Raw genomic sequence first — 18,210 nt, 5'->3', positions numbered from 1 at the left:
AGCCCAGCCGAGAATGTTCCCTTCAGATTAATGAGAGGAAACCAGTTCACGAGGGTTCCGTCTATCTGACATCCACAGAGAATGAGGTACTTTCCAGCACGACCTTTCCAAAGAAAAATGTAAGGAGATTGATGGAGCACTTACAGGGTGCCGACAATGAAGTCTTTATGGACCAGCTCACGCTCACCCCATTCTGACAACCAACTTCTAAATCTTCAACCTCCTTTGGTGAATATCTTGCTAATAGGATTCTGGTATTTTAAAATGTTGATCATTCACCTGAATGCCAATCATTGCCCTGTGTTCCACAGTAACACCTTTAGGGACAGCTGGGGCATGCCAGAGGACCTGTCCGAATACTCAGTGGCCCCATCTGCCAACTGAAGACCTTCGCTCATCTGGGCTGGTGACCCTATCTATTCCTGCTGTGTCCGCCGGTCTTCCTGCAGCCCCACTCTACCCCTTCCGATTTCCTCTAACTGTGTTAGAGTTCTGCAAAAGGACTTTAAAAAATGCTGAATGAGGTCCTTCTGTGAGAACAGTGAATGATTGCGTGATTGATTGCTCTAGGGTGTAACCCCATCAGTCTTAGATATCAAGATTGTCTCCCGGCTCTCTCTGGGGTTTAAAATAGAACTTGAAAATCACAATCTCTTCAGAAAAGGTTCAACCCGTTATGGTTCAAAGAGGACACTAATTTCAAAGCTCATTTTAGGGGCAGCATCTTTTCCTCCAAATACAATCTCCTTAGGAGCCACAATCAGACAAAAGGTCATTTGCTCACGTGGTGAGGGTTCCCATTGCACAACTTTGTGACTGTGTATTGAGGGGCTCCCAGGGTGGCTAAGTTCATTAAGTGCCTGACTCTTGATTTTGCATCAGGTCGTTGATCTCAAGGTCTTGAGACTTGAGTTCCACTTTGGGCTCCGAGGTCAGTGGGGAGTCGGCTTGGGGGCTTGGGATTCTCTCCTTTTCCCTCTCCCCCACTCGTGTGTGCACACGCATGTGCTCTCTCTCAAATCAATCAATCTTTAAAACCTATTGAATTGTGCACTTTGAGGGAACTGAATGGTTATGTGAATTCTATCTCATATTATCTTTTTTTTTTTAAGCCTATCTGTAGGGAATGAAGCAGGATCCAGAGCCTTGGAGTCTCTTGTTTCCCAGCCTGTAGTCCTAGCAAAGGGAGTCTGAGAACCACTCCTTTAAAGGGATTTGTCAGTCTTTCTACAAAGAGAATATTTGTTGAAAGGTTAACAAAAATATGCTTGCATCTCACAATTGAGCCTGTACGTTGATCACCAGCAAATCTGTGGACAAACAGATCCCAATTTTACACCTTCAAATAATCACTGCTTCTGTCCCTTTAGTCACCACCCCTAAGCAAGGACCAGTGCCTAGTGTCCCAAGGTGGCCTGTAACTCCTCCTGTGGACACCCCCTCCCTGCCCTGGAGGAGACTCTTTAGCCTCTCAAGCTCTCTCGCATCCTAAGACAGCACACTACCCTGGATGATCCCACCCAGGACTTAGTGGATTTGGGACCCCAAATAAATGTTTTGTTCTCAAAATTCAAATTCCTCATAAACTCCAGTTGAGAGTGTTTGAAAAGACACACACAGATCTGAAAGCAGCTCAGCAGAATCTCTCCTTGGTGAGGGGCTCTACACTGAACCCCCAAGGAGGCTGAGGTCACAGTATGAGACAGAGCGTGGGTCCACCTGACTGTGGCACTGCAGGTAGTCCCTTCTGTGCTAACAAGGCAGGTGAACCCTTGATGCTGACAAATCCAATCCCAGATACAGAGTGTTAAGCCTGGGTGGCTCTGGAGGTGACCTTGGAGGTACCCTTGCTATTGCTTGTCTGGTGGCTCAATAGTAAACCTCGCCAAAGGAAAACAACCTCAGTAAAATCCAAGTCACAGTTTTTGTCCTCCACCCCCTAGACAGCCTCTACTGCTGGGCCCAGCTTCCCAGAGGATGAGCACGGAAAGAGACAACATTCACCTGCAAACACCTGCCACAGTGTTTTCAAAACATACCCCACTTGGACAGAATAACAATCAGCTACCCTCGCACCCAGGGTGGGAGCCCCTCAGCAGCTTTCTACCTCTGCTCTGCTTCTCCAGGACCCAGGAGCTTCTAAGTGCGAGAAACCATTGTTCCCTGGGTTTCCATTCAAAGAGCACAGTGTCAACCAGCCACCATGAGGGGCCCTTGACACAACCTCTTTTATTCTCTCCAGGGCAGACATGTGCGTTTCTAATATGCAGGCAGAAAACCAAAACTCAAGAGCACAGGTTATTAAGTCGCAGTGATAAGATGTAAAACAAGATCTCTGTGCCTTTACAGTTCGTTTTTATGTGTTGTCGTGTCTTCCCAATAGGTCTGCTCAACTGAATTCTAGCTGCAAGCTGTGGATCAATGCAGAACAAGTGAGCTCTTGGCCTGTGCCAGCTTCTTAGGTCCTTGAAGACGGCTGGCAACTCCTCACTAAATTGCCTGTGGGTTTCATCTTTCTACCTTGATGGAAGCGCGAACTCTTCTCTCTGTAGCATTCCAGCTGTTCTCTCTTCAAATCTCAGGCCGGATTTGTAGGTTTTCAGGATGATTTGAAAATTATCTGGGTAAGTTGGTGGGGACAGGTGACTTGGGGACCCTACTCTTCCGCCATCTTGCCCCGCACCTCTGCCTGTGGGTTTCAGAACCCTCTTGTTATCTCAGTTATTCCTGATTGAATTTATTCTATTTCATTAATGACTTTCTTATAAGATTATTCCTTTTTATTTTTTTAATATTTTATTTATTTATTCATGAGACACACACAGAGAGAAGCAGAGACATAGGCAGAGGGAGAAGAGGCCTTCCTGCAGGGAGCCCGATGTGGGACTCGACCCCGGGATCCCAGGATCACACACTGAGTCAAAGGCAGATGCTCAATCACTGAGCCACCCAGGTGGCCTAAGGAGATCCTTTTAATTTGCAGAGGGAGAGTGGGGTGTGTGGGTGGAGACTGGATCACAGAATGGGGAGCAGGTTCAGAGGATCGGTCTCCTTTGGGGTATCTCTATACTCCCGACAATAAATATGCTGGGGCTTTTCTTTATGCCTTCCTCCTCTCTGTCACCATGGCACCTTCTTTTGAGTCTGCCCTGTTTTCCTTTACAAGCACATCTTCCTGTGTTCCAGCCTGGGAGATGGCCTTTGGGGTCTTTCAGAGCTCGCCAGTTCAGAGGGCTCTGCAGTCCTGGCTGCCTGAAAATGCTCTTTCTTGGGGGTCACATCAGCAGCGTGGTGCACAGGAGCAGCCCTCCAGAGCCAGACAGACCTGGCCCGAATGCTGAGCTCAGCGACATAGGCCAAGTTCCTTAACCTCTCTGAGACTCAGTTTCCTCATCTGTGAATAAGGGCTAATTACCTCAGGATGTTGTGAGGACTAAATTAAAAGTCTACGTACAATCCACAGCATACAACAGACTTTCAAAGGACAATGGTTGTTGCTGGCATTACTACCGCCTCATCTTCTCTCAGCTCACTTGGCCACTTCTTCCCTCCTCCTGGAAAACACTCAGGTGTCCCAACAGGAAAAGTCTCTTCACCTCTTTGTTGGTTCCTCCAGGTATGTGAGAACTGAAGGTTGACACATTATTGTCCACTTCTCCCTCTGTAGCTCCGTGGAAATGCTGTCTTCAGCCTCTTTCTCACTCTGGGCCTGGGAAACAATCTTGCTGGCCCTGGGAAATCACCCACCTCTGACTTCTAAGCCCGGTGGTGTCTTTTGCTTTGGTACCGCAGAGACAAGACCTGCCACCTTGGTTGCTCTGCATTTGGGTATAGAAGGTGAGGGTCTTTTTTCCCTGTACTGGGGCCAGACCTGGTCCTTCAACTACTTCCTGCCTCCAGCCTCTTAGGGGATTTTCCACCACACTCACTGGCAGGTGAGGCCACCAGAACTATGACTAAGTAGTCTGCCTATGGTTTTACGTGACACTGCCTTTTCACACGAGGATGAACCACAAGACTGTCCAGAGTTGTCTTCTGGTGGGCAGTAGGTGGAAACTATCGCGACTTACTGAGTTAGACTACAGGGTTATAGCATGGTGGATTTGTAGCAGTGACAGTCTCCAATCTGTTCATGCCTTTCTGTTTCCATGGCAGGTGTAGTTTCCTCCTACATGGACTCTAAGCTTGGACAAGGTATATTTACTTTCGCCAATGGGAACAACAGAAACTGAGCTGTAAGCAGAGGCTTGGAAAGTACTTAGGCACTGGGGCCTGTCCTCCTTTGCAGCTTCTGGAACACTGAGACCACCCTGGGAAGACACCCAGGCTAGCTGGTGGAGGATGCGCAACTACATGGAGCCCAAACAAGCAGCCCCTGCTGAGGCTCTCTTCAAATAACCAGCCTGCCCATCACCACATATGTGGGCAAGGCCATCCCAGACTCTTCCAGCTCGGCCACACAACCAGGAAAGTCAGCCCAGACTAAAAGAACTGCGTGGCCAACCCACAGATCACAAGCAAGTATAACGGTTGCTCTTTTAAGCCACTAAGTTTTGAGAGCTTCATACAAAACAAAAGCTAACTGATACAACACAGAGGAAACAGCCTGTATCTTCACTAGGGATTTCTAAGCCAGGGCCTAGAGCTCTCTACCATGGTCTGCACAAAGCATGCAAAGCTCCACTTGTCTACTACATCCCTCAATAAGCTTAGTGCTTTTTGGACAGGGGCTATATTTAGTTCCAGATTTAAAATACTGGGGATGTGTTGGGTTAACCAGATGGCAGGGACTGTGTGCCTGCCTCACTGCTTGTAGTTTTTAGGCTACTGACATCTCTATATGTCTGTAGCTTGTCATTTGACACAGGCCTTAATCTGGGAACACCCACCCTTTTCCCCTTAATACTCTCAGGATTTCTGCACTCCCCCTTCAGAATCGGTTTTGGAACCATCAAACACCAAAAGCCAGGGATGTGGTCATAATCTCATTATTTCCACTTGTGCTAGGAACCGGCCTGGGGTGATCATGGCTGTGGGGGTGCGCACACAGCCTGATGGGGGTGGTGACATCAAGCCCCAGGAAAAATACACGCCTTCTTCTGGAGCCTATTTTCCTAGAAAACTTGAAAAGTCATGCTTTGTTCTTAATTTTTTTAATGGCTAAATAAAAATAGTATCTAAAATTCACATGGATTTGAAGAATTTGTGTTTACAGCTGGAGCTAGAACCCCAATGTGTATGTGTGTGCACAGCCAAGCGCAGATCCCATAGTGGGACCTAGGGTGCATGGGTCAGAGAAAAGATGCCTTTGGCAGAGACCCTTCCTCAGTGTGAGAGACAGAGAGGAGCCCTGACGTAAAGGCAAGGACAAGGCTCCAGAGACCGGCCAATCTGGGCCAATTCCCTGCTCTGTCACTTAGTTTCTGTATGCCCCTCTGACAACTAATTAACTTCATTTCTCTGAGTCCAGGATCTTGATCCTTCAGTGAGAGTGTGAATAAGAGTATGAGAGAGCAGGAAGGCAGTGAGGTGCACAGCACTGGCAGTGGGCATATGCCGTGTCTGCCCAGCTCCAGAGGAATCCTACAGATCCCTGCATCATCACCTGAACAAAAAGACTTGTCCTTTCCCCTGAGCTACTGCTTCTTCCCCATACTGTGGCTCCTCTTCCAAATCCTGACCACTGGCCACTTTTCTACTCACCAGCCCCAGCCCCAGCCGTCAGGGCAGTCAGCCACGTTTGCAGCCCCATTCCCGACTCCTTCACCACGAAGAGTCTTCCCCTTGGCTGACTCATCTGTGGTGTTCCCCCCAGCCCTCCCTACACACACCACAGGTTTTCCAGCCTGGAACATCTGTGTCAGCTTCTGCTGGGCCCCATCCTAAGAAGACGAGGATTACCAGCCAATGGGCTCTGTCTCTGTGGCCTGAGCTCTGGCCCATTCTCCAGAGAGTCCATTCTCTTTTCCATCCATAGGGAGGAGGCTCGTGCAGCCACTCAAGAAGTCATGCAATCCGTGGGTTCCCTCCAGTCATCTTGCTGCATATTCCTTCCACAGGGGCTCTATGTGCACACTCCTGGGGTCTGCTCTGGCTCCACCAGACACTCCCATCACACTTGTCTTAGTCATGCCAAGTGATAGCCAGGTCTCTGGATCCACAGTGGGAAACCCCAGAGCCTACTCACTCTCAGCCCAGAAAATAAGTGCATACAAAGAGTCATTGCTACAGCACCAGGGTGAGATGCTGGGATTATGACCACCTTCAGTAGAGGACTCACATCTCCTTATCCTCTGACATCTCTCAAGCCCATCACCTTCCAAGGAAAAGACGCTCTAGACTCAATATGGCATCATGACCCAATCTGACTCCTATAAATACTTCTGTAAAAACAACAGTTTTATGTTCCAGGCTGAAATGTAACAGTGGCTAGTAGTCATCAGATGTCTACTGGGCACAGTCTTAGTCCCTGTGCTAAACCCACACAGTAAAAATATCTTAAATCCAGAAATAAAATGATTACTCTGAATTCCTGATGAAACAGCAAAAAAGAAAACACACAGAAAAACGCAGCCAACTTTAACTTCATAGCAGATCTGAATGGTCAAAGAAAATATTTTAGAATATGATTTTGAAAAAAGGACTAGCTGATAGGTACTTCCCATTATGGTAAGTACCACTTCTGAATTAAGAGGAAAAAGGAACATGTCAAAGGCATTTTTATAAACTACCATTCTACCACCAGAGATTTCTAAAAGTCCAAGCCTTGGTCCGATTTTTACCTTGTAAGAGTGGAAAATGCCACGTCTGGTGACTCTGGTCTCAGGGTCCCCTTCAAAGTGTACAGAATTTAGGGTTTTAAACATGACCACAACGGCCTGAAAAAAAAAAAGTGTATTTAATTATCTCTCATTTGTGTAGTTAAAATACCATTACCAGGAATAGAAAGATGTTATTAAAGAAAATGCTTTAGATGTATTCTATACTTTGATTTTTTTGGGTCTTAATCACTTTAGCCTAAGTAAATACTGTATTATAATTTAAAAAAAAAACCCAAGGCTATAATTGTGACTAAATATGAACCACGCAAAGGTAAAAGCTATATCTTAATAGCCCTCTGTATCCAATGTCACCTCAACGTAGAATTTAATTGCAAAATCAAAGACGCTTGGCTAAAAATAAACCAACCTTAAAGTCTGAGGAATGATGGACAGATTTCAGAACGTCCAAGAAATCCCCAGGCATCAGGACAGGCCCCAAGGAGGCTGTGGGCTCCTAGCAGTTATTCACATTCCAGCTAGTTTGCATACTCAGTTCTAAAGGGTGAAACCAATTCATTCATCCAGTCAATCAGTCCATTCAAAACAACATTTCTCCAGAGCCAATATGTGTTGGGCATCATCCACAGTGCTGTGACCCAAAACACAGGATGCAGTTCCGTCATCTTGAAGCTCACAGCTAAAATGTATAAAAATATCTATGGGAGGATGATTCAAGATCTAGGAATTGCTTTAAAATATTCGGGGGGGGGGGGGCGCGTAGGTTGAGGAAGAATTAATAAATCAAGATCAGCAAACTGCTGAGTGCTGAAGCCGGTTAATGGATTCTTGAGGATGTATCATATGATCCTTTTTGCCTTTGAGTATGTTAGAAATTAATAGTTTAAAAAAAAGGGGGGGGGGATGCCTTGGTGGCTCAGCAGTTGAGCATCTGCCTTCAGCTTAGGGTGTGATCCTGGGATCCAGGATTGTGTCCCGCACTGGGCTCCCTGAGTGGAGCCTGCTTCTCCTTCTGCCTGTGTCTCTGCCTCTCTCTGTGTGTCTCTCCTAAATAAATAAAATCTGGAAAAAAAAAAAAAAGAAAGGAAGAAAGCTCACAGTCTGGTCAGTGGAACAATGAGTAAAATGGCCATTATACCCTATGAAACCAGTGCCATCAGGCAGAAGAAGGGGGAGAAGAGGAGACCCACTTAGGCCCAGAGAGGGAGCACAGCTTTCCTGGGAGACACTCAGTGGAGCTCAATCTTGAGTAGATTGGAACTGGTGCATTTATTACTGCATTTTTAGGAAAACAGAATGAACCAAAGATAGGACCAAATAAGACTGTACTGACTGTTGGGGGCAAGAGGGAGGGGGCCATCCTACTGTTCATAAGCGTCAAGAGCCACTCATGGGAGTGGGTTAGTCCAGCACCATGCAACAGCTGCACATGCAGTGAAGCGCTGTGCCCGGGGAAAGCTGGCTACCCAGAGGCCCCACATGGGCTTGGCCAGGGAGGCCTCACTTTGTCTGGGTCTGCTCCTCCCTGGGGAGAGTGTGCCCGTGGCCTGGCACCCAGAGGCAGGTGAGCTGCAAGGGCCACACTCCTCCTATCTAGGCCAGCCTACCTGATGATCGCAAGGAGTCCCATCAACAAGGACACCAGACAATATATGCACTGATGGCCACTCCCTCCCGGGAGCCCCCTCTGGGCCCAAAGTCACTAGCTTCCAGGTTGGAGCAGAAGGAGTGTGATCCCAGGATCCATGCCATCAATCAGTGCCAGGCTAGCCTAAGGGACAGTCCAACTTCCTGGATGGACCCTCATTTTCTGGGGCCAAGGTCTTCCCAGCCGCAGCCTTTGGGAATACAGGACAGGAGCAAGGCCAGAAGCCTCCGTGCTCCTCTCATGGGGACAACACCTTGAAGGACGCCTATTAGGTACATGGTGTGGTTCTCCTTGAACATCCTGCACTTTGCCCCATGGCTAACCCCCCTCCCCCCCAGGGCTCCTCTCTCACCAGGGTCCTCTCCTCCTAAAGAACAGCTGTCTTCTACCCCGGGATAGTGAAAGGTGATGTAACCCATGACAACATCATGCCCCGATGTGACAGGAGTGGCAACAGCCATTTCCTGGCTCTGGGGTAATAATGAGGGGTTGAGGGAGGCAATCAACACAGCAGATGGATCTCCAAACTGGCCCTGGGTAAAGGGTAGCAGCAGGCCCAAGGCTCTTTAGCCCTACTTGCAGAGTTCGCTATGATCTGGCCACACCTCACCAATCCCACCTCAGGCCCCAGTCCTTCTCACAACACAGTTAAGTGTGGGCTCAGCGATCAGTTGGCTAGGTCTAAAGCCCTTCTTAAACCCTTACTGAGCCACAGTTTCCCCATCTATGAAAAGGGAAAAACCAGAGTCTCCACCTCACACATTATGTAGGGATAGTGAGGTTAACAGGTGTAAGAGACCCAGAATAGTACCTGGCTCCTAATAAGTGCCAAGTGAGCTAGCAGTGACTTCTCTTATGGCTTTTTTTTTTTTTTTAAGATTTTATTTATTTATTCATGAGAGACACACAGAGAGAGGCAGAGACATAGGCAGAGGGAGAAGCAGGCTCCCTGTGGGGAGCCTGATGTGGGACTTGATCCCAGGACCCCAAGATCACAACCTGAGCCAAAGGCAGATGCTCAACCACTGAGCCACCCAGGTGCCTCTCTCTTATGGTTTTAATACCAACTTTAATACCATGTATGAGGTACTCACCCTGCTTCCCCTTCATCTCTTCCTCCACTCTAGAAATAGAATGCCTGTGGGACCATGCCAGAGAAGGTCAGAGCTTAAAGAGGCTTTAAAGATCACCTGATTCAAGTCCTTTGGTTAACCAGAAGAGAGGTCAGGACAGGTCAGAACTGGCATAAGGCTCCAGGCTACTCGGGAGACTGGCTCTTATGACTCAAATCCTTGCTTCACAATCAGAGTGGCAGCCAGCACTCTCTCCTTGTTACAAGCTTCCTCTCCACTCTAGAGGACATACTGTGTGGCAGATATTTCTGTCTCCTGGTATCCATTTGCTCTTTTTTTCTTCCCCAGGGAACCCTCTAGGTTTTAGCTGGATACGTGGTCACCTAGCTAGAGATGATATTTTCCAGAATCCCTTGCAACTAGTTGTTGTCATATGATCAAGTTTGGGCCAATGAATTATGACTGGAAGCCTTATGTGCAGTTCTGAGTCAAAAGGACTACCTCATTCTGACCTTCCTTCTTCACCATTTCCCATGCTCTAAATCACTGGCATGGGGGTAAGCCAGCATTCTTGAAGCCCATGGAGACAATATCCTAGTGGATAAGAGAGAAGAGCCCTGGATGACCACAGGGGGCAAACTACCCATTTCCTTGACTGTCACCCACCCAAGCTGTTTTGGGAGACAATAAATAATCTCACAACCTTTAAAATCAGTGTTATTTCACTTCTGTTAAAGCAGTCAAACCAATAACCTAACTAGAACCTGCCACTGGTCCTCTTCATGGGGGCTCCCTCTGTAGGCAGCGATGAATAAAAACATACACATTCATGACAAATGGTATTAGGCAGAAAAATCTCACACATTTTAAAATGCCACTCTTAGGTAGGATATAAATGAGTCACGGTTGTGATAACTTTTGTTCTTTTTGAGTTTTATCTTTTCTTTTACCTTGAATTATTTATGCATCTATGAAGATGGGTTGGCTGCAAGTAACAGAAAACCCTCGCTTAATGCAAAGGCTCTCAACCCTATTCTCACATAATGAGTCACAGTGTGAGGAACAGTGGCTCCATGTGAGGTAATTCAGCAGCCCAAAAGCATCATCAGGAAGCCAGGCTCTTTCCATCTCTGGACTCTCTGCCATCCTGTCTTTGTTTGTTCCTAGGATGACTGTCCCTCAAGGGTTTTAAGATGGTGGCCACACTCACAAGCATCACTGTCACACTGGCCAATCTGCAGAGGGAGAAGGGACAATCTTGTACATTCCTACTGGAAACAGGGAAGGCTTTCCCTGAAACCCTCCAGAGGACTTCCCCTAATGTCTAACTGCCAGAACAGCATCACAAGCCCATGCCCCAACTCATCACTGACACCAGGAATGGACCACAAGGACTGAGTGAAAGGATTCACCTCTTGAAAGAGGCCCATGGAGGAAGGGAGGGAGCGGAGGCCCACACAGAATTGAGTTCTGTTAGGAACAAGGGAGCAAGGGGATGCCTGCAATAACCCACAATTGCAGAAGATTTGACAACACACACAATTATTCTAAAAAATAATGACAGTACCAGTACTTTTCAAACCTAGCAATCAAAGCACATACAGTCATAATTATATGTTTAAGAAACATCAGTGCTGGTTTGCTCAGGTATGATTCAGCAGTGATAAATGGCAGAGTAGTAACCCTCAGCACTGACTACAGCCCATGTTCTACCAACAAGACCTTTTATTCTATATTTTACATGTGTTTAAATATACAACATGAATTATTTACCTACCATTGCTTTCCAAAAAGGATTTGAGGCAGATAATCTATGGATTTAGTATTTTTAATCCCTGAAATAGTAAAGGTTTTTAGTTTTCTTTTTCCCCATTTATGAACTATACATTCCTGCCACTCTCTCTTCTGAGGTTTTTTTTCTTCCCTAGCTCTACAAAGGATAAACTTGTCAATGTGTCTGATCATTTCTCAGGACCAGAACAGATTGAAATAATTAATTCATCAAGCCAGGATTTTCGATCTTACATACTCCTCAGTGATCTCTTTCTGACATTCTGGGAGAAGCCTGTGTTCCATCCAACTTCACTGCTCTGCTTTCTGAAAGTTGGAGAAGTAGCGAAATGTGCCAGTCTGAAATCAGCATATTCTGACTTCAGAATGTCAAGAGCAACTCTAAGTACATCAACAAAAAAACAGGAGACCGGAGACTGTGCAGTTGGCATGATTTACTCATCACAAAGCTACTTAAAAAATATAGCTGATTCTTTTTTATTTTTGTAAGCAAGCTGTGTCAGTTAAAAGTTTGTTACAATGTCAAGGGAAGCACGAAACATTAAATAGGCAGGGCTGTAAAGCTAGAAATACAAATAGACAATAAAGGGTTGCATGGCAAAAGCCAAATTTTACAGGTAAAAAAATAAAAAGAGCTCAGGAGGGAGGGCCCATGAATCACAGGTGTGCATTGTGAATCAGGCCCACCTGAAGGGCCGCTTTCTGTGGCCATCTTCGCTTTCTGAAAGCTGTGTTTCCTATGTTAGCAATACTACACAGAAGCAAGATTTTGTTCTGGGCAAACACATAGATGGGAGCACTGATGCATGCCCAATGAGGCCTTTTTCAGGATCGAAGCACCCTTACCTACTACAGAGCTTTGACTAAACCCCGTGCTCAGTGGCAGTTCAGTCGATGACTTGATCATGATGAGGCGTGGAGTATCAGGTCCCCTATAGATAATCACTGCCAGTATCCACGGCAGGAACTCCATGTCCTTAAAATGTTTTTTTAGAAAACTTCTGCATGGTTCAGTGAGAGGCTGGCAACATCAGTGTCAGTACAAAATGAGCCCTCCTGCTCAATGAGGTAGTCAAGTGTAAGTAGTCACTTGCTGGTGATGCTGTGAGGGGGCTGACACAGGTGACCTCTAGGAGCCCTCCATGTACTTGAGATCCAAGGATTGTCTGGTTCAGATCCCAAAATAAGCTCTCAAAACTTTTGTTGCTCCTTTGCAGTTACAAACTCTATAAAAACAGAGCTAAGAGTACTGTCACACAGAATCACAGACATTTAGCTTGGGAAGGAATGTGAATTGCTATCTGGTCCAAACTCCCTTCCGGTAAAGTATGGACTAACACTGTTATAAACTCCAAAACTTTGATTCAGCTTAGGTTAAAGCTGTAATTAAACATAAGCCTCAAAGTCAATGGTACTCATCATACACAATAGTGGAAAGCTGAGAGCTTTTTATCTAAGATCAGGAAAAGACAAGGGTGGCCACTCTGCTTCTATTCACTGTAGTACTAGAAACTCTACCCAGAGCAATTAGGTAAGATGAAATAAAAGACATCCAAATCAGAATGTAAAAAATAGCACTGTCTCTATTTGTAGATATACAGAGATATAGATACAGATATATAGATAGATTATATCTATATATATCCCTGCAAGTTTATATATGTATGTATATAGATATAAAACAACCTAATGACTCCACCAAAAAACTGTCAGAGCTAATAAATGAATTTGGTGAAGTTGCAGGATACAAAATCAATGTAGGAGAATCATTTGCATTTCTAAGTTATTTTTTTTTAATTTTTATTTATTTATGATAGTCACAGAGAGAGAGAGAGAGAGAGAGAGAGGGAGAGAGAGGCAGAGACATAGGCAGAGGGAGAAGCAGGCTCCATGCACCGAGAGCCTGACGTGGGATTCGATCCCGAGTCTCCAGTATGGCGCCCTGGGCCAAATGCGCCCAGGGATCCCATCATTTGCATTTCTATACACTAACAACAAAATCTCAGAAAGAGAGCTTTAGGAAACAATCCCATCTACAGTTGCATGAGAAAGAATAAGATATCTAGGAATAAACTTATCCAACGAGGTGAAAGACCTCTACACTGAAAACTATGACATTGATAGAAAAAAAGAAAACTAAAGAAGACGCAAATAAATGGAAAGATGTTCTGTGTTCGTGGTGTAAGTGAATTAATATTGCTAAAATATTCACACTATTCAAAGCAATCTCCAGAGTCAAAGTTCCAATAGCATTTTTCACAAAAATAGAAAAAAAAAATCCTAAAATTAGTATTTAACCACAAAAAAACCCCAAAGAGATAAAGCAATCTTGAAAAAGAACAAAGCAAAAAAAAAAAAAAAAAGAAAAAGAACAAAGCTGGAAGCATACTTCCCGACTTCAAACTATATCATAAAGCGATAGTAATCAAAACAGTATGGTATTGGCACAAAAACATGGATCAATGGAACAGAATAGAGATCCCAGAAATAAGCATATGCATACATGGGCAATTAATTTATGACAAAGGAGTCAAGAACATACAATGGGGAAAAGATAGTCTCTTTTTTTTTATTATTTTTTTATTTTTTAATTTTATTTTTTTTTTTATTTATGATAGGCACACAGTGAGAGAGAGAGAGAGGCAGAGACACAGTCAGAGGGAGAAGCAGGCTCCATGCACTGGGAGCCCGACATGGGATTCGATTCGATCCCGGGTCTCCAGGATCGCGCCCCGGGCCAAAGGCAGGCGCTAAACCGCTGCGCCACCCAGGGATCCCCAAGATAGTCTCTTCAATATATGGTATCGGAAAAACTGGACAGGCACCTGAAAAGAAAAAAACTGAACCCCTACCTTATACCATCCACAAAAATTAAGCCAAAATGAATGAAAGACTTAAATGTAAAACCTAAAACCATAAAACTCCTAGAAGAAAAGATAGGGGCTCAACTCCTTGACTTCATTCTTGTCAATGACTTTTTGGATTTGACACCAAAACCAAAGGCAACAAAAACAAAAGTAAACAAATGGGACTACATCAAACTAAAAGGCTTCTGCACATCAAAAGAAATAATCAACAAAATGAAAAGGCAATCTATGGAATGGGAGAAAATATCAGCAAATCACCTATCAGATAAGGAGTAAATATCCAAAATAGATAAAGAACTCACGACTCAACTACAGAAAAACTATTTGATTTAAAAAATGTGCAGAGGAGGGATCCCTGGGTGGCGCAGCGGTTTGGCGCCTGCCTTTGGCCCAGGGCGCGATCCTGGAGACCCGGGATCGAATCCCACGTCAGGCTCCCGGTGCATGGAGCCTGCTTCTCCCTCTGCCTGTGTCTCTGCCTCTCTCTCTCTCTCTGTGACTATCATAAATAAATAAAAAAAAAAAAATTAAAAAAAAAAAGTGCAGAGGAACTGCATAAACATTTTCCCAAAGATATACAAACGGCCAACAGGTACATAAAGAGATGCTCAACATTACTGATCTACGGAGAAATACAATTCAAAACCACAATGAGATATCACTTCACATCTATTAGAAAGGCTGTTATCAATAACAATGTTATTTTACAAGAGATAGTGTTAGTGAGAACCTGGAGAAAAGGGAACCCTTGTGCACTGTTGGTGGGAAGGCTAACTGGTGCAACCACTGTGGAAAACTGTAGAAAAGTCCCTTAAAAAATTAAAAACAGAACTACCATATGATCCAGCAATCCCACTTGTGGGTATACACATGAGGGAAAGTCAGTATCTTGAAGCAATGTCTGTGCCCTACGTTCATGGCAGCATTACTTTTAATAGGTAAGAAAATGTGGAAACAATTTAAGTGTCCACTGACAGATAAATGGATAAAAAAATGTGGAATATATATATACACACATATATATATAATACAATGGCACACACACACACACACATATATAACGGCATATTATTCAGTCATTAAAAAAAGGAGGAAATCCTATCATTTGCAACAACATGGATGGAACTTGAAGGCATGATACTAAATGAAACAAGTCAGACAGGGAAACACAAATAATGTATGAACTCACTTATATGTGGAATCTAAGAAAACCCATCTCATAGAAAATATTGGTGGCTGTCAGAGGCAGTGGTGGGGGTTAGGAGAAAAGGGTGAAGGTGGTCAAAAGGTATGAACTTCTGGTTACAAGATAAATAAGTCCTGAGGATATAATGGATAAGCATGTTACTATGGTTAACAATATTCTATTGCATATTTGAAAATTGCTGAAAGAGTGAATTTTGAGGATAGTGTGGGTAGATCAGGGGTTAAACATCTGCCTTCAGGTCAGGTCATGATCCTGGGGTCCTGGGATGGAGGCCCGCATGGGGCTTCCTGCTCTGTGGGGAGTCTGCTTCTCCCTCTGTTCCTCCCCCTGCTCATGCTCGCTCTCCCTCTCGCTCTCTGTGTCAAAGAAATAATTTTTTTTTAAGATTTTAAAAATTTATTTATTTATGAGAGACACAGAGAGAGAGAGGCAGAGACACTGGCAGAAGGAAAAGCAGGCTCCCCACAGGGAGCCTGATGCAGGACTCCATCCCAGGACCCAGAGATCATGACCTGAGCCAAAGGCAGACGCTCAACCACTGAGCCACCCAGGTGCCCCAAAGAATTAAAATCTTAAAAAGAATAAAGAGTAAATCTTGAAAGTCTGCATCACAAGGAAAAAAATTGTAAGTGTGTGAGATGGATGTTAGCCAAACTTGTGGTGATCATTTCACAATATATACATACATCAAATCATTATATTGTACATCTTAATACAATCTTATATGTCAATTATATCTCAACAAAACTGTAAAGGAAAGAAGACTGGATATAACTTGATGTTGAGTAAATAGAAATGCACAGTGTTAATAAAATAATACAAAGAATAAAAGAAAAAAGCACAGATTATAGAAGGGAGCTTCTACCAGCCTGGGTCCCCAAATCTCTGGGTGGAGCAGAGGTCCCACCTCTTTCATGAAACCCTATCCTTGATACCACTGTCTTGGACCCAAACTGGACTGTTTTTATAAAGGAGAAATAATGTATTGTGTTAAGCCACTGAACTTTATGAATTTGTTACAGTAGCTTGACACTAATTCTAATACTTGTTTGTGTATATAGGCTACGGATAAAGATTAAACAAAATAATACATATAAAAACACCTGAGTCATAACAGTTCAATAATGGTTAATTTCTTTCCATTTTTTGTCTGCTACCTCCTGAAAATACACAAATAAAATCCATTTTTTGCTTTGGAGCAAGAGTTTTCTAGGAATATTTAAATGCACAGATTGGGACTAACCCCAAAGATTATCAAGCAACATTTTCAGGAAAGTTCTGGTCATTGACATCTTAAATCACTCTGTCATCTGGAATATGGTACTTACCTTGAAACCTAATTTGAAGTTGAGAGAGGTAGAGGATTTGAAACAAAGATGTCACTTGGTAGATGTTAGGCCCTTTCAAGTTTTCCAGAGAGGCCATGCTTACCTGTAAATCACTAGGGGTTCTAAAAAAAAAAAAATAATAAGTCAATGGTACTTAATGAGAAATGTGGGGGAAGAAGCTGTTCATACAAGTGCTTTTGAGGATGCAAAGCATGAGGATGGCCTTGATCTTTGTTTACACATCAGTTTCCACAAACTTAAGCTAAATGAATATTTATTCCGTACTATCATCATGAAATTGGGTTTCTTTCTTTTTTTTTTTTTTAAAGATATTTTTTTTTTTATTTATGATAGTCACAGAGAGAGAGAGAGAGAGGCAGAGACACGGGCAGAGGGAGAAGCAGGCTCCATGCACCGGGAGCCCGATGTGGGATTCGATCCCGGGTCTCCAGGATCGCGCCCTGGGCCAAAGGCAGGCGCCAAACCGCTGCGCCACCCAGGGATCCCTGAAATTGGGTTTCTAAATTGAGTTTCTGAGTATGTTTACTAAACAGCAAAGCGCTATCCTATAATATTTGTATTTTTTTAATAGTCATCTTCCAAGGTTTACTGTGTTATTAATTGGGCACTACTCATTGTTAACTGTTGCACTATTATTTGGGTGTTATAGGACATCATGATGGTAGGAATGTTTGTTGTAGACTATGTTCAGCTAACAGTGTTGTGAACTCTGTCGGCTATGGAAGACTGGCTCTGTCCACCAACCTGTGATAACTAACCACAGACTGCCAAATCACTGATATTATTATAACATGATTAATCAGGATGGAGATCTATGGTTCCTCTTCTGAAATTAGGAACACACTTGAAAATCTTCTTTTGTAAGAAAAAAATCATTCTAACAGATTAATTTAAAAGCATGATGCAAAACCCTGTTCTTCCCAGAGGTGCTGATCGTCTTCTTTTCACTGAGGTATAACTTACATTTAATATTATGTTAATTAATTAATTAATTTATTTAAGATGTTATTTACCCATTCATGAGAGACAGAAAGAGAGAGAGAGAGAGAGAGAGAGGCAGAGACACAGAGGGAGAAGCAGGCTCCATGCAGGGAGCCCAATGTGGGACTTGATCCTGGGCCCCAGGATTTCACCCTGAGCCAAAGGCGTCTGCCCAACCACTGAGCCACCCAGGTGTCCCTATTATATTATATTAGTTTTAGATGCACAAATCATGATTCAATATTTGTATGTATTGTAAAATGATCATCACAATATGTCTAGTTAACATCCTCACCACAGTTAACATTCATCACTACACAGTTATAATATTTTTCTTATATAAGAACTTTTAAGATCCACTCTTAGGAACTTTCAAATATTCAGTACAGTATTACTAACTATAGTCACCATGCTGCATTACATCTCCATGACTTAATTATTTTATAACCCCAAGTTTGTACCTTCTGACCCTCTTTACCCATTTTGCCCATCCCCACTTGGCAACCATTAATCTG

General features: G+C 43.9%; 1 protein-coding gene across 12 annotated transcripts in view; it reads right to left on the bottom strand.

Moving 5' to 3' along the window:
* The window catches only part of PXYLP1 (2-phosphoxylose phosphatase 1), a 73,780-nt gene that overhangs the window by 36,025 nt on the left and 19,545 nt on the right, over nt 1–18,210 (bottom strand). For 8 of the 12 annotated variants that reach the window (XM_072726994.1, XM_072726989.1, XM_072726990.1 and 5 more), the window contains 2 exons: nt 16,694–16,815; nt 6,783–6,878 (listed from right to left, as the gene is read on the bottom strand). The gene's annotated coding sequence lies outside the window, so the exon portion shown is untranslated. Of the gene's footprint in view, nt 1–6,782; nt 6,879–7,188; nt 7,842–12,137; nt 13,692–16,693; nt 16,816–18,210 lie in introns of those variants that run through there. The other 4 variants (XM_072726998.1, XM_072726997.1, XM_026018592.2 and 1 more) reach the window with 3 other exon arrangements.

This window comes from Vulpes vulpes, chromosome 11 (genome assembly GCF_048418805.1).
Source record: "Vulpes vulpes isolate BD-2025 chromosome 11, VulVul3, whole genome shotgun sequence".
NCBI classification, from domain to species: domain Eukaryota; kingdom Metazoa; phylum Chordata; class Mammalia; order Carnivora; family Canidae; genus Vulpes; species Vulpes vulpes.
This window is presented reverse-complemented; position numbering and strand designations above follow the sequence as displayed.